We start from the raw sequence: 27,096 nt of genomic DNA, 5'->3' as shown, positions 1-27,096 counted from the left end.
GATGTGTGTGTCTGAGTCTTAGTTTTTAACAAAAAAAGTAATAAAATAATAATAACATAATTGTAAAAATAGAAGAAAGTTTATAAAATAAGGATATAAAAATCTTTTTCTACAGCCATACACTGGGTTTGTTTTCAGATAAGTGTTATTAAAAAGAATCAAAGGCTGGGTGCAGTGGCTCACGCCTGTAATCCCAGCACTTTGGCAGGCCGAGGCTGGTGGATCACCTGAGGTCAGATGTTCGAGACCAGCCTGGTCAACATGGTGAAACCCCGTCTCTACTAAATATACAAAAAATTAGCCAGGCACGGTGGCACATGCCTGTAGTCTCAACAACTCGGGAGGCTGAGGCAGGAGAATCACTTGAACCTGGGAGACGGACGCTGGAGTGAGCCAAGATCACGCCACTGCACTCCAGCCTAGGTGACAAGAGTGAAACTGTCTCAAAAAAAAAAAAGAAAAATCAAAGGTTTAAATCAAAAAGTTTATAAAATAAAAAAGAAACTAAGCTAAGGTTAATTTATTGAAGAAAGAAATTTTTAAAATCAATTTAGTGTAGCCTAAGTGTACAGTGTTTATAAAGCCTACAGTAGTGTTCAGTAATGTCCTAGCCCTCCACATTCACTTACCACTTACTCACTGATTCACCCAGAGCAACTTCTAGTCCTGCAAGCTCCGTTCACAGTAATTGCTCCACAGAGGTGGTGTAACATTTTTTACCTTTTTTTTTTTTGACACAGGTTCTCTCTGTCATCCAGGCTGGAGTGCAGTGGCACAATCATAGCTCACTGTAACCTCAAACTTCTAGGCTCAAGTGATCCTCCCGCCTCAGCCTCCCACATAGCCACCATACCCAGCTCATTTTTTTTTTTTTTTGTAGAGACTGGGTCTCACTATGCTGCCCAGGATGGTCTCAAAGTCCTAGCCTCAAGTGATCCTCCCACCTCAGCCTCCCAAACCACTGGGATTACAGGTATGAGCCACTGCGCCTAGTCCAATTTTTAATCTTTTATCCTACATTTTTTAACTGTACCTTTTCTAGGTTTAGATACACAAATACTTGGCATTGTGTAGCATCTGTCTACAGTATTCAGTACTGTAAATGCTGTACAGGTTTGTAGCCTAGGAGCAACAGGTTATGTCATATAGCTTAGGTGTGTGGTAGGCTATTCCATCTAGGTTTGTGTTAAGTGCACTCGATGATGTTCACACAATGATAAAATTGTGTTAAGGACACATTTCTTAGAATGTATCCCCATTGTTAAGCAATGCGTGACTGTACATGTCTTAACTATCAGCTATGAGAGCCCTTCCCTTCCAGCAGGAAGACTCCCAGAGACAGGGCCCTGGGAAACAGCACTGCCAGGGCTAATTCAGTCTTCACATCAAAAAACAGTCCATCCGTCTCTGGTCCACCATGAGCCAGGCAGTGTGATGGAATACAAAATAGGGAGACAGGCTTACGGCCAGTAGGGATACAAAGAAACTGATCCTCACCACACAAAGTGGTAAGTGTAGGGTGCAAAGAAATGCTCTCTGCTTTCCAAGGAATAAATACCCATGAGAGGGAACACATAACAGTGAGGAGGTATCCAAAAGTAAACCAAGAGGACATCTTCTCTTCTATTAAAATCCCAGTAAGATGCTTTGAGGCTGGAGCCCAAAAGACTCAGTTCTCAGCTGGGCTCATGCCTATAATTCCAGCACTTTGGGAGGCCCAGGTAGGAGGACTCCTTCAGGCCAGGAGTTCAAGACCAGCCTGGACAACATTAACAAGACCCTGTCTCTACAAAAAATAGAAAAATTAGCTGAGTGTGGTAGCACATTCCTGTAGTCCCCACTACTCAGGAGGCAGAGATGGGAGGATCACTTGAGCCCAGGAGATGGAGGCTACAGAGTTATGATTGTGTACCACGGCACTCCAGCCTGGGTGACCGTGCAAGACCCTGTTTCAGAAAGAAAGAGAAGGAAGAAAGGGAGGGAGGGAGGGAAAGAGAAAAGGAGAGGAGGAGGGAAAGAAGGACGGAGAGGAAGAAGGAAGAGAGGATGAGGGGAAGAAGGGGCAATTTTAAAGGAAATTGACTTTTAAAAAAACAGACCCAGTTCTAGGTGAGGTTAGGATTACCAGCCCCTCCCCACCAAAACACGATCACTCACTCATTTCCCCCATTTGTGATTCCTTTGTAAATTCAGGGATTCCTTAGAGAATATATCAAATACCAGTGCCACTTCCATGCACATACATAACCCCTCTCCTTCATTTTCTGATATAATCCCCCAGTGAGAACCACTGCTGGAGTGTTTTGCAGTAAAAATCCCTAAAAAGAAGGGGATGAGTCTGTGTGTTTGTCTTTAAGGGCAGCAAAGAAGGGGGAAGCTGGGAAGAATGCCCCAATTATGCTTAGCATTCCTTGTCCCATCCCTGGCAAGCTCCCTTTCCTATTTCCCACATTGATTCCAAATATTCACTGCTCTCAAATCTCCAGTTCTCCCTCTTAAAATAGATGAGCTTTCTTCCCATTTGACCAAGAAAATGAAGGCGATCAGGCATAAACACCTTTAACTTGGCAATGTTTACTACCTCCCCCCAACCCCCACTACCTGAACCTCTTCTCTACATACTATAGGTTCTGCCTGGCTACACGCCCTGCACCTTCAACACTGCTTATACTGTGTGCAACTAGATTTCACCACCCACCATGCACCAGCCCTGAATGGTCAGCCACCCTCTGGATGGGCTCCATTTGTGCATCCGGAGGCCCCGCAGGTTCTACTTGGCCCAAGCTGAACTTAACCCCAACCAGCCCTTCTGTGTGGTGCCATACCTCAATGAATGACATGGACATCCACAACATTGCCCCATCTTCCAACCTGGAACAGCTCAGTCATCCTTGATTCCTTCCTATACCTTACCTCCACAAATAACTGACCAAAAGATCCTGATAGATTGGAGAATACCAAGTGAAGGATACCTTGATTCCAGCAAAGTTCTGAAAGTTTCTCATGACAGCCTTATGAAAAATACCAAAAAAAGTGGCTAGATTAACAAAGTTAGTGAGCCCAAGAGCTAGCGGAAAACTAGAAGCAGCATGTAAATTACTGATCCAAAGTAGAATTGAGAAATATCTCCTGATATTTTATACGATTTTTTCTTTTTTGGTCCTGTTTTAGCAAATATTTTTTGTAAATACTTGTATGTTTACTTAAGCTGCATATAACACAGACGTGGGAAAGACAGCTAATACATTAAGTTAACAGAATCAGGTTTTGAAATTATCTTGATTAGCTGAAATAATGAATCCCAATCATAAAGGCAAAATATAATAAAATTTTTAAAGGCAATACCAAAGTATAGGACTTGGCATAATAGCCATACACACAAGACCTTCGCATTGTAAGTGACACAAATCAATGAAAGACAACAGTATAATGAAGATACTAAACACACACAAAAAAAACAAATTTCAGGCTCATTTATACTCAAAAAGAGTGGGAGTGCATCTTTTGATCAAGCATCAGTCCCATATACTCCCAATTAATTACATACCAAAGTACCTTTAGAGTGGTATAAAGATGGTAATCTTATCATGTCATAAAGAGCTAAGAGGCTGAGTAATGTTAGCTTGGGACCAAGATTTCTTAAAAAAAAAAAAAAAAAAAACTTGAAAACTTGAGAGTAGGCCTGGCTCACTGGGTCATGCCTGTAATCCCAGCACTTTGGGAGGTCAAGGCCAGTGGATCACCTGAGCCCAAGAGTTCAAGACCAGCCTTTTGCAACATGGTGAAACCCTATCTCTACAAAAAAAATACAAAAATTAACCAGGTGTGGTGGTGCACGCCTGTAATCCCAGCTACCGGGAGGCTGAGGTGGGAGAATCACTTGAGCCCAGGAGGCGGAGATCACATTACTGCATTCCAGCCTGGGTGACAGAATGAGATCCTGTCTCAAAAACAAAACAAAACGAACTTGAGAGCATTCCTTGAACATTTAAAGAAGTGTTGTGGCTAGGCATGGTAGCTCACACCTGTAATCTCAGCACTTTGGGAGGCCAAGGCGGGCGGATCACTTGAAGTCAGGAGTTCAAGACCAGCCTAGCCAACATGGTGAAATCCCGTCTCTACTAAAAATACAAAAATTAGCCGGGCATGGTGGTATGCGGCTGTTATCCCAGCTACTTGGGAGGCTAAGGCACAAGAATCACCTGAACCTGAAAGACGGAGGTTGCAATAAGCCAAGATCATGCCACTGCACTCCAGCCTGGGCGACAGAGGCAGACTCTGTCTCAAAAAAAAAAAAAAGTGTACAAAAAAATGAGAGCGGGAACTTATTCTGCATTACTCAAAATGACACAAGTGGGCAGTTTAACTTAACCACCCTCTAGCCCTTTAGAAGTGTCCAAGTGTCTATCAAGGAAGTGGTAAAAGAACAGCTGGGAGGGTTGTCTGCAGAAGGCAGGGGCCCTAGTCTAACTTTCAGAGGACTCTGCAAACAAGATTTGGGGTCTAAAATTGAACTTAATTTTGATATTCAGAAAGACAATTCCTATTACATTAACTCCTCAACATTCTATCAGATATGTTAAAAATAATAATTTCACAGGGAAGGAAATGTTAAGTAGATATACCATCATGGGAAGTACACAGGCCCAAAGTCTTGATTTTGAGTCTCAGTTCTACCACTTGCTAGCTGCGTAGCCGTAGAAAAATTACTAAACTTGCCTTAACAGAACCTCAGTTTCCTCATCTGTAAGATAGAAATATCAACAGTACTAGCCTGGCATGGTTGTAATAGGAAATAAATGATATAATGTTTCTTGGGCACTTAGAACAGTACTCAGCATATGGTGTGCACCTAGTCTCTGCTTCTACCATATCCACCTCCAGCAGCACACAGGACATACAATCTCCAGGCCTGCTGTCACTCTAGTCAAGGAAAATAAAACCATCCTACAGCCATCAGGTCTAGACCCCTAACTCATGCCTGTTTTCATCAGGCAAGACTTAAAATGTAGGCAGTGCCCATTGAAGAGATCTATCCTCTACCACCTGAGTACCTCTGTTTTGCTTCAAAGTTCCTTCCCAGCCCATCACCTTCTCCACCTCCTGCAACCTTCCTCTAGGTCCCTTGGAACTGCTGCTCTATACCCAGAAAGTAGGCCATATCCTTGGCCTCTCTTCTGAGCATGCTGAAGACGCCCCTCTGCTCCTGCAACCCTCTCAAGTAGCAGCTGCCCAGCCTCTCATATTCTGGAATCAGGAGATGGCTTTGGCATCTCTGCCCCTTCAGGCCTTATTTCTCCATTTCCCTGCCCTCTGCAAACACCTATATCCTTTTTAGGGTCCTGCCATTCAGTTACACCACTCTCCTCCTTTCCTCACTGTTATATTCTAATCTCCCAATCACTTCTGCTTACTCAAAGACATTAGCCCTGGCTCACTGATGTCGTCAAGCTCTGCCATATTCCTGCCCATTTGTTGGCTCCGCATCTCCTAGACGACTCAGTCCATTATCTTCACCTGGAATGGCATGTCTTCCATGCCACCTTACCCACCCATGAACCTTTATTGTCCCCTATGCATCGTTTTCTGCCTCGAAAATAAGACTTCAAGTATTCCCTTTGTTGACCATGGCCTTCTTTCCTTCAAGCTGTGCAGTATTACAACATTATCCGTCCACTGACCTCTCAGCTTTTTCCCAACCCATTAGCCCTATTCTGCTTGCACATCCCTCTTTAATCAGCTTACATCCCAAAGTCCATCATTTCCACAGCACTCTAACACCCAAATTCCCTTTCCATTGCCAAGAGTTGACAAAATCCTAATCCTGGATATGCCCAACTATTTACTCAGCAATGAGTCCAGAACAATCAGAGCTCTGTTGCAGAAAGTCACACATGAGAAGGCTGAAGCCAGTGTGTGAGAATTACAGAGGGATCAGACAGCCCTCAACGCTGCCCTACACTCCAACCATTTGCCACTCCAACCAACCCTCTCAGAGTCCACAATAAAATTCCCAAATTGTCCCTATTCTTTTCAAAACACCATCCATCTACCCTGTTCTCAGCAGATGACCCCCATCCTACTTCACAAAAAAGTAGAAGCCAACATATGAAAACATTCAATATCCCACACTACCAACCATACAAACTACCTCCATCTGTAACTATCTGTCTTTTCACCTAAGGTCAACCTCTCTAACTTGTGCACTTTAGATCCATCCTTTCTGGCCTTCTTGGGAATCTTTTGCTCCACATTATCCTTTACTCTCTCCCTCTCAAATGGCTCTTTCTATTGGCTCTTTTTTTTTTTTAATAATACTTTAAGTTTTAGGGTACATGTGCACAACGTACAGGTTTGTTATATATGTATACATGTGCCATGTTGGTGTGCTGCACCCATTAACTCGTCATTTAACATTAGGTATATCTCCTAATGCTATCCCCCCCCCCCCACTCCCGCCACCCCACAACACACGGACACAGGAAGGGGAACATCACACACCGGAGTCTATTGGCTCTTAAACAGGCTCAAGTTCTCAGCAAAAACAAAAATCAACAGATTTACCTCTTCTTCAATCCTCTTTTTCCATAAAGTTTCTCTCTCTCGCTTGAATTTTTCCACTTGTGCTTTCTCTCTCTCCACTCCTTTACAGAAAAAGTTTTAGAAATATTTGCCTGTATTCTGTCATCATTTCTCATCTGACACTTCACCACACTCACTGTTGTCCCCATCTGCATCACTCTCCTGGAAGAGCTGTTGTTAAGGTTAACAATGACTGCTATGTGCAGCTTTCATGTTACCTGACCTCTCCGCAACATCAGATGCTGACCATTTTCTCCTTGAAATGCTTTCTTCCTGTACTTCCATAACACCACACTTCCTCTACCCAGCTACTAAATAACAGAGTTCTTTAAGACTCCAGACCATCTTCTATCTACTTGTTTCCTATGTGATTTCACCTACACGTGTGGCTTCAGTTACCACTTAGATGTAGAAAAATCTAAAGTTTAAATATTCATCCTAGATCTCCCCTCTGAGCTAATGTATATAGCCTACTGCTACTTGATATTACTACACAGTGTCTCAAATGCATCTCAAACCAAGCTCATAACCTGACCCCTACACTTGGTCCTCAGCTAGGTTTTTTATCTCAGTGAATGGTTATCACCAAATATCTGAGTCAGTTTTGTGTTGCTATAACAGAACATCTGAGACTGCATATTTTCTTTTTTTTGAGATGGAGTCTCACTCTGTCACCCAGGCTGGAGTGCAACGGTGCAATCTCAGCTCACTGCAACCTTCACCACCTGGGTTCAAGCGATTCTCGTGCCTCAGCCTCCAGCATAGCTGGGATTACAGACGTGTGCCACCACGCCCGGCTAATTTTTTTGTATTTTTGGTAGAGACAGGGTTTCACTATGTTGGTCGGGCTGGTCTCCAACTCCTGGCCTCTAGTGATCCACCCACCTTGGCCTCCCGAAGTGCTGGGATTACAGGGGTGAGCCACCACGCCCGTCTGGGACTGTATAATTTATGAAGGAAAAATAGGTTTATTTAGCTCACGATTCTGCAAGTTGAGAAGTTCAAGGGCATGGCCCTGGCTTCTGGCAAAATCTCTGGTACTAAGTCATAATATAGTGGAGAAGGTCAAAGGGAGAAGCAAGTATGTGTGAAGAGACAAAACCTGGGTGGCGTCCCGGCTTTATAATAACCCACTCTCAAAGGAACTAATCCACTCTTGCCAGAATGAGAACTCACTACTATAAGAATGGCACCAAGCCACTCATGAGGGATCTGCCCCCAGGATTCTAACACCTCTCACTAGGCCCCACTTCCCAACATCGATACATTGCGGATCAAATTTCAACATGAGTTTTGATGGGGACAAACCACAGTCAACCTATTGCACCATACATTCAGATCTCACAGCCAGAAACCCAGGAGTCACCCTTGATAACCTGCTTTCTGCACCTTCCAACTCTGCCACCATATTCAATCTACCACCAAGTCCAATGGATTATACTTCTTAAATAACTATCAAAAAGATGCATTTTCTTCTCAAGCTACTATCATCACATTTCTGGACTGTCTCCAAACTGGTCTCCTTAGAGTGAAGAACAGACTGGAGGGCTCCTGGGGAATCTTTTCTAAAAGCCATCTCTGATCATGTCACTTCCTTACCTACCCTCATCTTAAAACCTTCATGTGTTTCTCAATGCTCTCATGAGAAGGACTCCACCTTCTCTAGCCTCAGTTGGCACCTGCCCTCACTTACTGCATTCCAGCTAACATGGCCTTCTTTCTCTTCCTTAAAGATGCCATGTTCCCTTCTTCCACAAGGCTTGTGCACATCCTATTCCCTAACTCCCATCCATACCCCTCCGCTCCCAAGTTCACATCCACGCTTCTTCAGCTGTCTTCTCTGAGCTCTGTCAACAGGTTAATTCCCCCATTACCTGCCCTCATGCTGCATGTCCCTCTCCTTTACAGCTGCGACTTAAACAGACATTTCCTTCTCACCTGGAATGTATGCCCCATAAGGGTGGGAAATACGGCATTTTTCCCCTCACCATTAAGTCTCCATGCACAACACAATGTCTTCCATGTAATTTACGCTCAATATGTTAAATAAAACAGTTATAATAACAGACATACTCTTACATGTGCTTTCCATTCTGCTAGTGCTATAGATTCCTTGTTTTACCAGGGTAATCACAACACTAGAAAAGGAATTTTCTGAACTGACAGCCATAGTATTACAGCATGAAAGTATACTGACTTCAAAAGTATGCTCACCTCCAAATATGTCCAACAGCAAAAAGTACCGTTATAAATGGAGTATATTTATCTACTGTAAACTCCTTTTAACATGATATATATTCAAAAGTTTCATGTATAACCTGTAATTGTACTTTAACATTCTTATCAACTGCAGAAGTACTGATTTGTTGACTTATTTACCACCACCAGTAGTCCTAACACTCTAGGATGTAAAAGTCTCTATCTGCAAACTCTAAGTCATTTGTAAATAAGTGCATCACTGCAGAAGATAAGTTATTTACCAAGCCAAAGAAACAAATAAAAAACCCTGGCCAAAAAAGGCATACCATCCTACACCCATTCTGAGTTTTGTTTGCATTTTCATATAGGTGGTACACTGTAATTATCTATCTCAACATTGATAAAATGTCAAAAAATGACCAAAGACATTGAAATCTTAGTAAAGAATAACTGTCGGGCCGGGCACAGTGGCTCACGCCTGTGATCTCAGCACTTTGGGAGGCCGAGGCCGGTGGATCACAACATCAGGAGTTCGAAACCAGCCTGGCCAATATGGTAAAACCCCGTCTCTACCAAAACTACAAAAAATTAGCTGGGTATGGAGGCACGTGCCTGTAGTCCCAGCTGCTTGGAAGGCTGAGGCAGGAGAATCGCTTGAACCCGGGAGGCAGAGGTTGCAGTGAGCCGAGATCGCACCACTGAACTCCAGCCTGGCAACAGAGCAAGATTCTGTCTCAAAAAAAAAAAAAAACTAATTAAATAAAATAAAGAAGGTCAACTACTCACTTTCGACTTTTCAATCATGTAAAAATTGTTAAGCATCTAGAAGAACGTATATAAAGCTCTCAGCTAACTGCAGTTATAGTTTTTGCTTTTTGTTGTTTTAATTGTATGTGAAAGAGACATATAGGGAAAAAGACTTAGGTGGATAATATGAAGAAAATGTTCCACCTCTTTTTCTTTTCTGAGCATCAAATTGAAGAACCATTATCGTGAGTGTAAAAATCTACAGGAAGCTAGCTGCATAAAAGTCAACCCAATTTCTATAAATCCTCTAATATTCATTGTACTGCTTTTTAAATTGAACCAAATGGGAGGAAAAGATGACCAAGCTGGGAAAGGTGAAGAAGCCTTATGTTCATATAATTAAGTTACACTCCCTTTCTTGAGAGAGAATCTCACTCTGTTGCCCAGGCTGGAGTGCAATGGCACGATCTCGGTTCACTGCAACCTCTGCCTCCTGAGTTCAAGCTATTCTCATGTCTCAGCCTCCTGAGTAGCTGGGATTACAGGCGCCCACCACCACACCCAGCTAATTTTTGTATTTTTAGTAGAGGCAGGGTTTCACCATGTTGGTCAGGTTGGTCTCGAACTCCCGATCTCAGGTGATCCACTCGCCTTGGCCTCCCAAAGTGCTGGAATCACAGGTGTGAGCCACCACACCTGGCCTGTTACACTCCCTTTCAAAGATAAATGATATTACTTAACGTTTAACAAGGAATTGCTCATGGCTATAGAAAAGATTTCTCTATGGTTTCTCCCTGTCGACTAAAACACTGAACTTTGAAAAAGGGTGTCCTTTATATTTTTATTCTCTATTTCCTATTTCTTCAGCCCTTACTCCTCCAAGAGTACATAACAAGAGTTCAAGTTAAAGAGAAACTGATCAATTCTGCCTGCTACAGACCTTGGCAACTGACACCTCCTTGAAACAATCTTTTTAGATTACAGATTGTTTTGATTATAACAAAGAACAAAATATTTAAGCTTAACTTTTCACACATTTCTAATAGATCTTTATTTTTCTCATAATTGTATATAATAATTACAACCACAGTACATTAGATTAGGAAGGAGGCTAACCCCTGTTCTCTAAACTAAGTATCCATACTCAAAGGCTGGGGGTGGCCCCACCTTGCTACCAAAGCTCAGAAAACCGCTCTGACAGCTGAGTCACAACTCTGCTACACATTTCTTTAATCTAAGACTTTTCTTTACCTGTCATAATCCTATCTTTCCTTGTACATCCTATACTAAATGCCTTTGAGGAATCTTTCTCTGATCCAATTAAGTGCCTTTAAAATGTTCATGTCCCAGGCTCCCCTGCCACCCCCAACCACACACACACATACAATTCTGCTTATTCCTACGAGTAGAGAAGACTTTGTAGTCTTTCTACAGTTTGTTTTGTGGGAGCAAAAGAGTTCTGTTGATATAGATTTTTCAAACAACCCAGAGTCCCTACACCAAGATATTCTGACACAGCAAGGGTAGGAGGCTATCCCACCTCTTTAACCCCTCCCTGAAAATTCCTGCTCTTCCAAGAAATCATTTCTCCCACTGGTATCCACAACACCTAACTAGTTCTCCCTTCCATTATAGGTACAGTAATTTTAACTGGATTTTAACAAAACTTTTATTCCTATTTTCCTAGCTTACATTTACATGTTCTAGCTTTTAACTTAAAAATAAATTAAATCTGATATAATTCATCTATTTTGCATCAACTTTTTATCTTTTGTCTTAAATTTTTTATTTCATTTACATTTATTCATTTACTTGGGGTTTTTATAATGCTTAACAAGCAGAATGAAGCCAAAAAGAAAAAGGCCTTCTCCATCTCTCCCTCGAGCTCCTCTGCTTCTCAACTCCGAACTTATTGAAGAATTCTACCCTTAGGAAATTCAGGTCATTTTCTAGGCCTTATGCCTCAGAGTACACATGTGATTTACGTGACAAATGTTGCTCCCTAGCATCTCACTCCACTGAAAACTTTTTTTTTTTTTTTTTGGAGACAGAGTGTTGCTCTTTCGCCCAGGCTAGAGGAAAGTGGCACCATCTCGGCTCACTACAACCTCCATTTCCCAAGTTCAAGCAATTCTCTTGCCTCAGCCTCCCTAGTATCTGGGACTACAGGCTCACTTAAAACTTTTATAAAGAAGTCTTTGTTTTTAAACCTATGAGTTACAATTACAGCCATTGGATTTTGGATAAATCAGAATGCCTTCAGCCAGGAGACAATAGTAATTGAGAGATCAAATTAATATAGTAGCTGGCACAAATAAAAGGTAAAGGTTTTGAAGCTTATACAACTTGCAAGCCCACCTTCAAGGAAATCAACATTTCAAACAAAACACTGGACTCCAGCCTTGGAAGAAGTCTATGCTAGGAAGAGTCCCTGAAGCTGAAGCAGAGACCAGGTGGCTCTCTACTGTCTGGGGAGACTCTTGGGAAAAAAGAGAGAGGTTCTGCAGACTGCCTTTTCCACCTGGCATCTAATGTACTTATTTCCGTATCACTGCTCTTCCCTTCCTGGAGGGATCACAAAAGGAGCTCTTGGCTTGGAACATCTCTTGGCTTTTTGCCAACTCTGTGAACTCAAGGAAAACCTGGACAAAGCATGATTTTCCCCAATATATTTTGTTCTTTTTTTAAGGGGATCACTCAGTCACCCGCCAAGCTACCTAGGAAGTCAGAACCTATGGAGTCAGGGAAGTTCTTCTCACCTCCAAATCATGGATATCATTACCCCTGGAAAGTCCTTAGGATAAGGGAAGTGGCTAAGGTAAGGCTTTGCCTGCTGCCTCCTTTTTTTCTTTTTGTGCCTGTTCCCCGCAGGAAAGGAAGCGGTATTAAATGAGTTAGAGGGGCTGAAGAACAAGTTAGCATATTTCTCCCACTTGTTGGGTTCTTAAGATGAATTCCACTCAGCTACAGAGATACCTAGAATCAAAGCCTAGTTCCAATACTTATCAAGTAGCTTTAGGCAAGAACAACACAACCTCTGTGACCTGCAGGTTCTTTAAAATGGGGATGAGAATGCCTAATGGCAAGACAGTTATGTGGCTTAAGTGAGATAATCTGTTAAATGCACCAAGCACAGTTCCTGGTACATGTAGTCACCTGTGGTAAACCATTTAGTGGCCATAAATTCCTTTGCAACAATGACACTGCCACTCCAGTCTCCCAATCCCGAGGTGGAGTCTATGTCTCTGCCCTGTGAACCTGGGCTGGCCTTGCCAACTGCTGACACAGAGAATACAACAGAAGAGAGGCTTTGAGGGTTTTAGAGCCTAGGTAGGACTTAAAAAACACTATCTTGGAAAATTGCCCTGAGACCATCATGTCAGGAGCCTGTCTAGTCTACCAGAGGATGGTAGATAGAGGCCACAATGAGAAAACTGAGGTTGCCCAGCTGACAGCCAACACTCAGTATCAACTACAGCCATGCTGGCAAGCCATCTTGGATCCTTCAGCCCAGCTAACCCTCTAGCTGAAGAAACCCACTTGAGTGAACCTGTAACCATCACAGTAACTACCTAGCCAACCCACAGAATCACAGGAAATAATAAATCACTGTTTCAAGCTACTAGGATCTAGGGATGGTTTATTTGGCAACAGATTAAAAGACCACTCAATAAAGAATAGTTCTTGATATTACCAGCCTTTTTTTTTTTTTTTTTTTTTGTCTGAGACAGAGTCTCGTTCTGTCACCAAGGCTGGAGTGCAGTGGAGCGATCTTGGCTCACTGCAACCTCTGCCTCCTGAGTTCAAGCAACTCTCCTGCTTCAGCCTCCCAAGTAACTGGAACTACAGGCATGCACCACCATGCCTGGCTAATTTTTGTATTTTTTTGGTGGAGATGGGGTTTTGCCATGTTGGCCAGGCTGGTCTTGAACTCCTGACCTCAAGTGATCACCCACCTCGGCCTCCCAAAGCGCTGGGATTAGAGGCATGAGCCACTGCACCTGGCCTCTTTTTCTTTTTTTTTTTTTTTAACAGAGATGGGGTCTCATTATGTTGTCCAGGCTGGTCTCAAACTACTGAACTCAAGTGACCCTCCTGCCTCAGCCTCCCAAAGTGCTGGGATTGCAGGTCTCAGCCACCATGGCCGGGATACCAGCCCTTTCTTAACCAAGAAATGTTATACCTATTTAATATTTCTCCAATCATGCCAAATCATACAGGAATATTATATTCTATATTTGAAGGAATGTGATCATTTCCCTCTTGATTTAACCCTTGGCCTAAGGGCCCTGCAGCTTATTTATACCTATGATCTGACTGGATAATTTGGTGGCCAAAATGAGAAGACAGCCAAGGAGTTTGTAAATTCTCTAGGTGGCCTTTTATCTTGTTACCTAAGGTCCACTCTACCCGAGGGCTAGTCTGAAGGTAGTGAGTTGTCTCCATTGATCGTTCACAGTTACAAATGGAACTCCTTGATCTACTCTTTCCCTCCTTCTCTTGACTAGTCTTAAAAAATAAAAATTCTACTCGAGCTACTTTGACAGTGGTTTCTTTTCTAAGCTCTTCCCATAAGATTGCCATTGCCTAAAACTGGTCCCAACTGCACTGTTTCCCAATAAACATACTTATCTACCTGATTCAGGTTTGATACTGCCAGATAGTCAAAAAATCTAGATATGGTGACATGTTTCCTTGAACTACTTCACAGCTTAGTAAGGTGATGTGCAAAACGAATCAGATGTGCCTTCATCACATCACAAACTGCAGGTAGCCTCAACCTCATGTTTAAATTCAGGTGTAGTAAGTCACATAAAAAAAACCTAAGCTTGGCCCACAGACTTGATAATGAAGAACTGTTTTAGGGCAACGTTCCCAAGGCAAGAATTTGGTGAATGTGTTCATGAAAGTTCAGATCCAGATAACCCATGGGAAGTGAATTCTTCCTGGCTTTATGAAACAGGGTCAAGCTGACCCACCTGGTAGACCTCTAAGCCCTGGTGACATTCTCACACTGTATAACCTATTAACAAGTTTAATCTTGAAGATGCTATCAAGACTTCTTAGCATGGCAGCTCTAATCCTTTCTAACTTATGGTATTGATTAAGTACCATCCTTGTTGTGTGGACCAAGTACAGGGCGGTGGTGTTTGTTGTTTTATTTTTTAGAAAAATATTTTGCCAAGCCATTGCTATAGTTAATGCCATCTAAAACTTCCTCATTTCTGATTTCAAAAGTTACAGGCCTAGTATTCCGTAGGTTTTACTCATAGCAATTCTGCTAAAATTGTATATTCTATACTACTTTGTGGAAAAATTATCCAGAAACAAGATCACATTGCTATTTTTCATTGCTCATGTGTCCCTTTAGGTCTTCTTAAAGCTATTTCTGGATTAAACCCATGAACCTACAACTCACCCTATTGACCTTTCACTGAGCAGTGCCATGGCATGATACCCCTGGCTAGCACTGGGCAACATGATATGAGGTGGCATCGTAAGGCAAAGTCACTAGGTTTTACTGTAAGATACTGGGAAGGTTGTTCAGGATGCTGGCCATTGCAAATATAATGTTTTCTTAATGAAAACCCAAAGGAGAAATTTTTTCTCACCTCCTGGAATCAGGAATAGGTGTGCTTCTCTGATTTGGTTTCTCTTCTGGACACCTTGAAGCTTGTTATAGATCATTTGCCTCTTCTCTTTGCTGCTGGAAAGCTTATAGCCAGAACTTTTAGTAATGAAAGAATAGGACTTCGAAATACACTAACCAGCCTCACTTATACTTCCACCTTCTTTTCCTTCTTTATACTAAATATACTTTATCTTGTCATATCATATGCATCTTTGTAAAACATCCCAAATCCTGTTTGGAACAAAGGGGAATATAAATAAAACTAAAGAATGGGTGCAGGAAATCAACATGGCACATGGATACATATGTAACAAACCTGCACATTGTGCACATGTACCCTAAAACCCTAAAGTATAATAAAAAAAAAATAAATAAAGGAATGTTTACCCTTAAACCTAAAAAAAAAAAAAAAAAAAAAAAAATAAAGCAGTATTCCTCGAAAAAAAATAAAAAATAAATAAATAAATAAAACTAAAGATACTATAGTTAATGTGCATGCCTAATCCCCCTATCAGACAGTGACCTCTTGTAGGTAAGGAGGATGCATTGCCCCACCTTGAAATCCCCGTAACATCTACCGCTGTGCTTTCACTGCTGAGTCAATATTTGGGGAATTATATAGCAGAATATGTAAATGTTGATAACATGTGTTACCTGAATTATAAAATAAGCAGTATACCAATGAATTGGTCTTTTACCCTCAAAAATTCGCACAAGTTTGAAAAGATATACAGTATTTACAAGAGTGTTTATCAAAACATTACTAGAAGTAACTTCAAGGTCCACCAATAGAAATACGGTTATATGTATACTATCACATGTTATTGACATTTAAATGAAAAAGGTGATAAAAGAAGCAAGCTGCAAAGTAATAAATTTTTCATAACTAAATAACTCTGGGCACATTTTGCCATTTGTAGAGAAAACGTCTGGAGGGCCTTACCCCCAAAACTGATAACTAGGTGTGTTTAGGAGTGAAACTAGCCGGGGTGGGAGCTGGAAGAGGAAGCAGAGGTGAATTTTCATTCTCTTAAATATTGTTTATAATTTTTTTGTAATGAGCTAGTTTTATTTTGCAATTAAAAAAAAACACTAAACATTTAGAGGCCTGTGGCTATAAAGTGTTCTCAAATCTTCAAAATGCTAAACATGTCTTAAAGGTTTGGTTCTTTCTTCTGGCTCCAGGTGATCAAGCCTTCCTCTTGGCCTCACCCTTTCATCCTATGTTGCCCTGGATTCCTCCACTTTTCCATAGGGCATGTAAGCAATTGATCTGTTTGGGAGCACTCACAGGTTTAAAAAATACGAAAAGGGAAGGAAACCTCATTCTAAACAAAGCTATAGTCTTTATAAGTCCTTACATGTGACAAATTATAAAGCATTTAATTAAATTCCTAACTGTCTCAATATTTTTACATGTAATGGAGCAAAACATGTTAATTGAGCAAGACTATTTTTAACAATCATGTCCCAGGTTAGGCACAGTGGCTCAGGCCTGTAATCCCAGCACTTTGGGATACCAAGGCAGGAGAATCACTTAAGCCCGGGAGTTCAAGACCAGCCTGGGGCAACACAGTGAGACCCTATTTCTTTCTTTTTTTTTTTTTTTTTTAAATCATGTCCCTAAAGTAACACTTTATAAAAAGAACTTTTAAATTTTTCAAAATTTTTCATCAAATGAAAATTCCTTCTTCCTCCCATTCCACTAAATACAGATATGGAGAGAAGTTTAATTTTCAAAGATTTTTTAAGCCTATTTGGAGAAAACTAATTAAAATTAATTTGACCAAGAAAGTTTCTCCAGGTCCCCAAAATTTTAAAGTTAAATTAATAAATGCATAAACTCATCAATGTGCAGTTTTTCCTACAGTTTGCCATGGCAGAATTCAACGAATAGTAACATGGTACAAGCCAGGACCCAGAATTGAGCTCCATGGAGTCAGGTGGACACCACAAGGCAGTTGGTGGGGGATGGGGGGAGAGTATCAGAGACAACAGAGAAACCAGAATTGAAAGCTTTAGATAAATACCAGACAGCTGAGGAAGGGTGAAGTCAAACACTGAAAACATCAACTAAGGTAGGAACATCTGATAAGGCAGGGTCAGGTCAAAGGGAGGCTCCAACTAGGTTGGAATATCAATGATAAAAGCAAGCAGTCACTAAGCAACATGCTGGGGTGAAATCTGATACCTGTGTACTTTTGTTTTGTTTTGTTTTGTTTTGTTTTGTTTGTTTTAGACAGAGTCCCACTCTATTGCCCAGGCTGGAGTGCAGTGGCACAATCTCGGCTCACTACAACCTCTGCCCCCAGGTTCAAGCGATTCTCTGGCCTCAGCCTCCCGAATAGCTGGGACTACAGGCACATGCCACCATGTCTGGCTAATTTTTGTATTTTTTTCAGTAGAGATGGGGTTTCACCATGTGGGTGAGCCAGGCTGGTCTCAAACTCTTCACCTCAGGTGATCTGCCCACCTCCATGCTGGGATTATAGGCGTGAGCCACCGCGCCAGCCACCTGTGTACTTTTCCTCCAGGCTTTTCTTGCTGCTAGGAGTGTTCGGTGTTGTAGCCAGATGTTGATAGTCATGAAAAGGAAATCAAAAGCCTACAGATAGACTCTGCCCTTGATTAACTCTAGGGAAAATACTGGAATTAACTCACAATTGCTGCTTGCCTCATCAGTTTCTCCAAGAAGCTGTTTAGATGACCCCCAAAGGCTATAAACGATGACTGGAATTTGATCACAGATCGTCTAGCCCTTTTATAAGATGTAATAAGAATACTTTCCTGGCTGAGCACAGTGGCTCACGCCTGTAATCCCAACACTTTGGGAGGCTGAGTTGGGCGGATCACTTGAGGCCAGGAGTTGAGACCAGCCTGGCCAACATGGTGAAACCCCATCTCTACCAAAAATACAAAAATTAGCCCGGGTTGGTGGCGGGTGCCCATAATCCCAGCTACTTGGGAGGCTGAGGCAGGAGAATCACTTGAAGCCAGGAGGCAGAAGTTGCAGTGAGCCAAGACCGTGCCACTACACTCCAGCCTGGGTGACAAAGCGAGACCCTGTCTCAAAAAGAAAAAAAGAATACTTTTCAAATTCTCTGTGAGGCAAGCAGCCAACTTCCTAACAAGTTTGATCAGCAAATGGGGTTTCAAAACACATTCCATCCGCTGCTTCTGCTCAAACTTCTCAAAACTGTAAAGGGAGGTGTGAGCCTCCTACTCACCCTCCCTGCACTACAAGCCCCTCTGCTCCCTATCCGGCCATGAAAGTGGACATGACCTAAATTCATCAGCCAATTTGTTCTGGGTCCTTTTGTCTCCTCATTAAGCCTACAGAGGAAAATCTTACTGCTCTAAAGAAATCTGCTTACATATCCGAGTTCACTCCTTGCACATTTCCTCTTCCTTAAAGCCAATCATTTTGCTTTGAAGTGAGTAGAATTGGTGGAAAGTCCCCTCTTCTGCATCTGTCCCATCATTTCATCTATGTGAGTTCTGCACCTGTCAGACACAAGATGAGTCTCTACACTCACTTCTCTCCCACTGACAGGGGTCCAGGTAGTGCTCAATCAATTCTATGCTCCCCACACCTCCTCCAGTATCTCCAATCTCCCTGCCCAGCCTGCTCCACTGCAACCTGTTTTTCTACTCATTGGACAAGTGGTTTCCAAATAGTGGACTTTGATCCACTAACGCGTTATGAGTTTTTAAGAACACAGACTAGAAACAGAAATACAATAGAAATAGAAACTAGTTTCACATACACATATACTTGCTGTGCCCTGGGTCTCAATGTAAAAATGCATTTTGTACTGTTGTAGTCTGAAAATGTTTGAAACACTCCTTTAGACAAGCCTTTGTCCACCTAGTCAAACTCCACCCATGATATTGGTCCCGCTGTCCGGGACTCCCTTCCTCCAGTGCTGGCTCAAGCTCCGAACAGCCTTCCACGTGTCTTCTTCGTTGGCTGTTTTCAAAAGCTTTGGCCTTTTACACCAGTTCAGAAGCTCCTTCTTATATATCCACAGGATTGCCTTCTCCGTGAACAGACCAATGTTCTGAACAAAGAAACACCTTTTGCTATTCCTGCCTTATCCTGCCTGATCAGGTCTGGGATCTGCTTGCAGCACATCCAACTGTCTCACCAGGAATAACAAGCCTCAGAGCAGTAGGCCTCCATTTCTTTGTGTGCAACCTTTCATCCTCAACAAGAAAAAATACCACCAAAGTCACTCTGGAAATACCTAGACTTTCTTACAAAATTAGCCTTACTTTCCTGATGTAATGTATTCTCTGGTGTAATCCATCCAGCGCCTGATACCAATGCCAGGTGAATACAGCTCATTCCTAATGTTCAGTTAAAGTCTGTTTCCCATCCTTGAGAACAGATGGTGACTCCACCTCCATACTGCTATCTTCTTCTTCTCTCAAGGCAAATGGAAGAAGAAAAAGCACAACAAGGTGACTGCACTAGTTTGGTGGTATTCTTTCCTCTCTCAAGGACGAGGGCACAAGTTGTCCAGCACAACTCCACCCCCAGTCTGGCCCTCCTTTGTCCAAATGCCCACGATTCTCACCCAGACAATTAATTATCTTCCTCAACAGAAAAGCTAGCTTTTCATATCGTAGTGTAGACTGTTCAGTTTACTCTTCTCAGCCAAACTGAGTATCCCAGTTTGAGATATTGAAGCCTAAACGAATCCTTAATCTGTAGGACGTGGGACTAATTTGGAAAGAAAGGTGGGGAGAGATATTGAGGTCTAAAGAGTTTCTTACAAACTAAACTGCCCGTTTTCCTCTAATACATGTAAGGCCAGTTTTGAGTGAGGAACATGAACGCTGGGCCTCCTTTAGAGCACCAAGGAGGAGAGTAAACAGGTCTGAAAACTGTTAAGACAGCTGTGCTTGACTCTGAGGAGCCAGAAACACTCTGAAAGAGAAAGAGGGAGAAGGGCCCTTCAAACCTCAGGTACATTCCCAAACCTGCCTAGAAGCTGTGCCACTTCCCTTTCGAAACCCAGCCCCTTTCCCATTTCTCAACTGGGAATCTAGGGATCCTTTACTTCCTACTAGTTATCTGGTTACAGGGAGGACTCTCCAACACCTACAAAGCCACTACTTCTTTCTCCCCACTCTTTTGCAGGGAAGGCTCTTAATCAGTCTAACACTCAGACTTCTGATAGCTCCCTGCTCACAAGACTTCCCTTGACAATCAGATGAATTTACCCAGTGGAGACTTCAGAAAATCAAGGAAAAGACAGGCCAACTCTTGCATCTGTACTCCAGGACCTATTCAGAAGACTCCAGTGAAGACCTAGCTTCCCTGGGGTTTGCATTAGTCTCAGCACCTTAAGCATGCCATTCCTAGTCACCTCCAAGTATAAAGCATTAGTAGCAAAGACCCATTATTCTTTCCACCAGGGTAAAGAAGGCTTAGAATGAAATGAATAGAAATGGAAATCTAATACTGTAAATAAATAATGACTGATTGGGCAGCTGGGTCAGAGGCATCCAGCCTAAACAGATAAAATTCATCTCAAGGATGAGGACAGTAAAGATTCAAACTCCAGAGGGAGGTAATGGGACAAAAGGAGTTGCAGGCGTAGAAAAAAAAAAAAAGAAGCACCCTCAAAATATTCTCTGGGTTATCAGATGGTACAGGAGGGGCGTGGCAAATAAACTAAAATTCATGGTTCTTCACCCATTCTTTCATATTTTCTAACACGGCGAGAATACACTTTTCTAATTTCGTTTCACCCAATTTAAGGAAAAGATAAGCAAGGATAAAAATTCCTCATATATAGCACACTTAAAAGGGAGCTGGGATTCTCTAACTTATTACCTTAATCGGCTACACAAAGATGAAGCTACATTTCAATCCACACCATGTGCTGGCACGGGAGTAACTCACTTAAAACACCACAATCCAAGGTCCATTTTTCTCAACTCCATTTATGACTGCATAAAGATTTTATTAAATCCTTTTTCCTATTTCACACATCAATTCCTAACGTCCACACAAACTCCTCCGTCTTCTCCAAACTGGTATTTGGATTAAACATTATCCAAGATCAGTCTTTAAAGTAAATTTCATAATTTCATATAAAAGTGTGCACCACATTAACACTCAAATGTGTGTACAATTAAAAATACATAGACCAGCAACAGTGACTCTTAAATGAACTTAGGCTCAAAGTGTTTTCACAGAGGTTTTTCTGCCGTCTTGGAGGGGTAGGAAACTGCTGGCATTACGAATCCCATTTCATGGCTGGGTAAACCGAGGCACTTACGGGTTACAGTGGTAGAGATGGAAATAGAAACCAATTTCTCCCTCCGACTCTCCGCCTGGTCCCTTCCCACTAGACTTTTCAGCACTCGGTGGCTAAAAATGGGACCCACTTGAGAACTACAATGGTAAATAAGAGCTACTTGTTTCAGAAGGTGGCGGCGGGGGAGGGGGACTTACCCACTTGATGCGCCTGATTGTGTGTGGGCTCTAACAAGAAAGCTCTCCCTGGATGCCCAAAGGTTTGCACCCACCTGCTTTAAGCTCAGACCCGAGAGGCACCGCCAGGCAGACAGGGCAGCCTGAATCGTGCAGCCCGAGAAACGCGAGAAGAATGCGGGGCGCCCGGGCGGCGCAGGGGCCGCGGGCCCCGGGACACCATCTGCTCCCGGAGCGAAGCCCTGGCCCGCCGGGCGGGGACGATGCTGAGCCTGCCGCACACACCTGCCGGAGCCCGCCCGGGAGCCCCGGGCCGCCTCCCGCGCGCCGGACGCCCACCCAGCCTCCAGGCGCAGGAGCCCTCGGCCGCGCTAGGCCAGGGGCGGGAAGCCGCGGCGCCCCTCTCCGCGGGCTGCGGGCGGCCGGCGCGGGGGAGCCGCGAGGCGAGGCAAGCCCGCCTTCCTCCCCAACACCCCCTCCAAACGGCGTCACCTGTGCCGGGTCCCGGGGCGAGTCGCGCGCAGGCGGCGGCTGCGCCGAGCCGGGAGAGGGCGGCGGGTGTCTACAGGCGTCTGGTCATCCGGGCCGGCCCGAGGGCTGGAGCTGGCCAGTGCCGCCCGGTGAGATGCTCGCGGGAGCCAGGGAAGCCGCGGGTTCCGGGCCGCTTGGAGGTGCAGTCGCGGAGGCTCCAGCTACCGCCGCGGCCGTCGCGCCCGCCCGGACTGCGGGCTCGGGTTACCGCAGAGCGGCTCCTTAAAGGGGCCGCGGCCGCTCGGGCTCCGGCTCCCGCTGCCGGCGGCTCCGACCCTGGCCAAAGTGGGCGGGGCCCCAAGGCCGGCCGCCGAGCAGACCTTCTTGTGCTGGAACTTGGGTCCCGGAAAGAGCCCAAAAACCCTAACACCCGAAGTCGCAGCGGAGAGATCCTGGAAGCTCACACCTTGCCAAGGGCAGAGGGTGCAGTTCCCGGGTTTTCCAAAGCAAGTCACAAAACTTGCCAGCGGGGGAACTGTGTGAGCCCGCCCCCGCAGCGGTCAGTACCTGAGCTAGCCATGTAACAAAAAATCTTCTTAAATTATTAATTTACATTCTGCCTTAAATGCTCAAATACTGGGGACTTCATGGTTAGATCATCAGAAAAGAGATGAAAAGGCAACTGCTGGTTTTTCTTGCCACGTCTGACACGGCCACACTTGAGTCCCGCCAGTTCTTCTTCGGGGCTGCAGGTGCATACCAAACTGGTAGGGGGCGCGTGTAGAAGAAGCGTATTCTCTCCAGCACCACCTCCGGAATTCCTGAAAAACACCCTCCTGGGTGCACCAGCACTCCACCTACACCCGGAACCCCTCTGTTGTCGGGGTGTGGAAGTTGGATTTGAATATTTGGTGCTGGCTGAGAATTCCAAGTTGCCTAGTCGATAAAGTTTGACATTAAATAGATCTTCTGACCTGTTATATACAGCCTCAAAAGCCTCCAAGTGATCTGCATCAACCAGAGATAATTGTCTGAAACAAAACAAAATAATAAAAAGGTATATTCAGGCATTATAATTCGCAGAGAGCAATCGCAAGGCCTTTTCTTGAAAAGAGGTAAGTTCTACATAAATAATTTGTAAACACTATCATTGATAACAGGATATTTAATTCTAAGAAATGTCAATAGAGCTAACATATTTGATCTACTATATACATGCACAGAAAGACACACATATCTTCCTCAGATTTAGACCAGAAAATATATACACAAAAGCTCATATAAGCTCTCCATGTTTATTTTCAAGAGAGGGCAATAGAATTTAAATCAGAACCTGGAATTCTGTCAGTTTATTAGAGTTGTGTGCCTTTAGCTAACTGAACCTCACTGAAGCTCAATTTCTTCATCTATAAAATGGGAATAATAATTCATAGTGACTCTGAAGACCTGGACTGATGTGGAAAAGACAAAATCTATACCACGGAACAGGGAGGGACAGAAACCTGCCCTGCAGTCAAGCAGAGAGAAAGATCCTTCAGGCCCCCAAATGCGTGTTCCCCTTTTTCTCCCCAAGACTCTCAGGACGTACCAGGGCACCAGTGCTCTTTGAACCACACGGTGTCCCATCATAGTTCCTTCACAATATGTGCAGTACCTGACAACTTTGGTTTGCACAATAGCTACCTTGTGCACTCACATAGCTATTTCATAACTCTCTGTGGGCAGGATGGTTATATGTGAACATCTGTGAAGTCAGCCCAGAAAATACCAATTTCACAGTGTCCTCTCAAGACTCTGTATCAACACCACCTCCTACAGAAACTCTCCCATGCTAGTCTCTGGTGGCCGGTAGTAGCTCTGTTCTTTCCTGATAAATGCACCATCATTATCTTTGACATGCATAATTCTCTAACACCAACAGCAGTAACCAAGGCCAGGTAAACCCACAGAAATCCACTATACTCTATGTCCCACTGTATTCCTTCATATTAGGCCTCTACAAATGCATCATGAAATCTGCAAGATTGTTTTTGAGATTGTTCAGAACATGTAAGTTAATATATCAAGGACAAGGCCTGAGCTATGAGAGGAATTCAGTAAATAGTAGTTGAATGTTGCAAGTTTTAAGCTAATTAAAACTCAGTGACCTTAGGAGGTAGAAGAATACATCAACTGTATTTTTTCCTGAAAAATTCAGGGTAGCTTAATCTCTTTAAAAATACCCAGTTCATGGCCGGGTGCAGTGGCTCATGCCTGTAATCCCAGCACTTTGGGAGGCTGAGGCGGGCAGATTACCTGAGGTTGGGAGTTCGAGACCAGCCTGACCAACGTGGAGAAACCCCGTCTCTACTAAAAATATAAAAAATTAGCCAGGCATGGTGGTTCTTGCCTATAATCTCAGCTACTCGAGAGGCTGAGGTAGGAAAATCGCTTGAACCCGGGAGGCAGAGGTTGTAGTGAGCCGAGATTGCACCATAGCTCTCCAGCCTGGGCAACAAGAGCGAAACTCTGTCTCAAAAACAAACATATATTTTATATATATATATATCCAGTTCATTAAATCTTTATTATTGTTTCACCAATATTCCCTTTCCAAGGATACTTTCTCAGAATTCTGTATTTACCATACGAAGTTTTTCTGCATTTTAAATGGGATGTATAAAGACCGAATTGCACTTTTTATATTGTTATTCACTGAAACAGTTCAAGCAAACAGATCAGAGAAATGAAAGTATCCACACTTGAAATGGGAAACAAATGCAAAAACTCTTTTTTTTTTCTTTGAGACAGTCTTGCTCTGTTGCCCAGGCTGGAGTGCAGTGGTGCCATCTCGGCTCACTGCAACCTCTGCCTTCCAGTTTCAGATCTCGTGCTTCAGCCTCCCGAATAGCTGGGATTACAGGCACGCACCACCATGCTTGGCTAATTTTTGTATTTCTAGTAGAGACAGGGTTTCACCATGTTGGCTAGGCTGGTCCCAAACTGCTGACCTCAAGTGATCTACCCACCTCGACTTCCCAATGTGCTGGGATTACAGTCTACCATGCCCAGCCAAAAACTGTTTTTTTTTTTGTTTTGTTTTGTTTTTTTGTGAGACGGAGTCTTGCTCTTTCACCCAGGCTGGAGTGCAGTGGCGCGATCTCAGATCACTGCAGGCTCCGCCCCCCGGGGTTCACGCCATTCTCCTGCCTCAGCCTCCCTTGTAGCTGGGACTACAGGCGCCTGCCACCTCGCCCGGCTAATTTTTTGTATTTTTAGTAGAGACGGGGTTTCACCGTGTTAGCCAGGATGGTCTCGATCTCCTGACCTCGTGATCCGCCCACCTCGGCCTCCCAAAGTGCTGGGATTACAGGCGTGAGCCACCGTGCCCGGCCCAAAAACTGTTTTAAATGAAGTAAGTTTTCCTGATGAATTTATTTTCCAAAATTCTTAATCTTCTGAATAGAACCAATTGTTTGAAAAACTAAGACCAAAAGTTGTTTTTTTTTCTAAAAATTATAATTAAAGCAAAAATATTTTGAGAAATTGCCTTAATTCTCCACTCTGCTCTGTTAGTGAAGATACAAATTAAATGATGCCAAACATTTTGATCAGAAAGGTTGAGTTACTAAAAAATGAATAACCCCAAGCACTACTTTTTCCTGTGTTGGTAGTTTTAGTGTATTAAGAGTGTTTGTAAAGTTTTACAAGTGTTTAAAAATACATTCACCAGGCACACTGGCTTATGTCTGTAATCCCAAGTGCTTTGGGAGACTGAGGCAGGAGGATTGCTTGAGACCAGGAGTTGGAGGCTGCAGTGAGCTGATATTGCACCACTGCATTCCAGCCTGGGTAACAGAGTGAGACCCTGTCTCTAAACAAACAAACAAACCAAAAGGTTTTTTTAAAAGTACTTTCATTTGTTTTCAGATGAAACTATTTCAAGATATTACCAGTGGTTATCTTTGTGTGGGTGAGACTTTTTTTTTTTTTTTGAGAGATAGGGTCTGCTATGCTGCCCATGCTGGGGTACAGGAGTACAGTGGCCAGTCACAGATACCACATCACATGACAGCCTCTAACTCCCAGGCATCTATGGAGGCAGCCTGTAAAATACAGAAACAATCCTCCCCATTTAGCCTCTTAAATAGCTGAGACTACAGGCACACTCAGTTTTCTGGATGGATGAGATTCTGGACATCTTTTTATGTTCTTTTTGCGCATTTTATTATATGTGATATCTTTTCTACAATGTATGTGTATTGTTTTGTTTGCATTTTTATTTTTAGTAAAAGTAACACACATAAGTGAAAAATCAAATAATTCTTAAAGGCTTATAACAAAAAAACATCAATGAGTGCCATCAGCCCCCTGCCCTGCTTCTCCCCACCTGTCTTCACCCTACATTCCACACAACCCTACCATGTTCTTCATCTCCTAAACGATAACCTTGTAACAGAATTTCTTGATTTTCAGTTTTACACGTTCTTTATTGACATCTTATGGTATTTGAGGACTTAGCTCTTTTACCCACCACCACAACAACTTTGCCCTCATGCTTCCTTGCAACATAACCATATTACAATGTTCACTCAAATCAGCAATTAGGGGCCAGGTGCGGTGGTTCATGCCTGTAATCCCAGCACTTTGGGAGGCCTAGGCGGGCAGATCACCTGAGGTTAGGAAGTTGAGACCAGCCTGGCCAACATGGCGAAACCCCGTATCTACTAAAAATACAAAAAGTAGCCGGGCATACTGGCGCACGCCTGTAATCCCAGCTACTCGGAAGGCTGAGACAGGAGAATCGCCTGAACCCAGGAGGCAGAGGTTGCAGTGAGCTGAGATCACGCCACTGCACTCCAGCCTGGGTGACAGAGCAAGACTCCGTCTCAAAAAAAAAAAAAAAGAAAAAAAGAAAAAGAAGTGTAGCTAAGGTTGGATGCAGTGGTTCACAACTGTAATTCCAACACTTCGGGAGGCCAAGGCAGGAGGATTGCTTGAGGTCAGGAGTTTAAGACCAGCCTAGGCAACCTAGTAA

General features: G+C 43.3%; 1 protein-coding gene across 6 annotated transcripts in view; it reads right to left on the bottom strand.

The window, feature by feature from the left end:
- TLCD4 (TLC domain containing 4) overlaps positions 1-27,096 on the bottom strand; it is a 126,240-nt gene that overhangs the window by 59,645 nt on the left and 39,499 nt on the right. For 2 of the 6 annotated variants that reach the window (XM_063625573.1, XM_063625575.1), the window contains exon 2: positions 23,054-23,110. The gene's annotated coding sequence lies outside the window, so the exon portion shown is untranslated. Of the gene's footprint in view, positions 1-15,140; positions 20,516-21,629; positions 21,864-21,893; positions 21,935-22,100; positions 22,495-23,053; positions 23,111-27,096 lie in introns of those variants that run through there. The other 4 variants (XM_063625571.1, XM_063625576.1, XM_063625574.1 and 1 more) reach the window with 4 other exon arrangements.

This window comes from Symphalangus syndactylus, chromosome 12, assembly GCF_028878055.3.
Source record: "Symphalangus syndactylus isolate Jambi chromosome 12, NHGRI_mSymSyn1-v2.1_pri, whole genome shotgun sequence".
NCBI lineage: Eukaryota > Metazoa > Chordata > Mammalia > Primates > Hylobatidae > Symphalangus > Symphalangus syndactylus.
The sequence above is the reverse complement of the archived record's forward strand: the minus strand, read 5'-3'. Positions and strand labels throughout refer to the sequence as shown.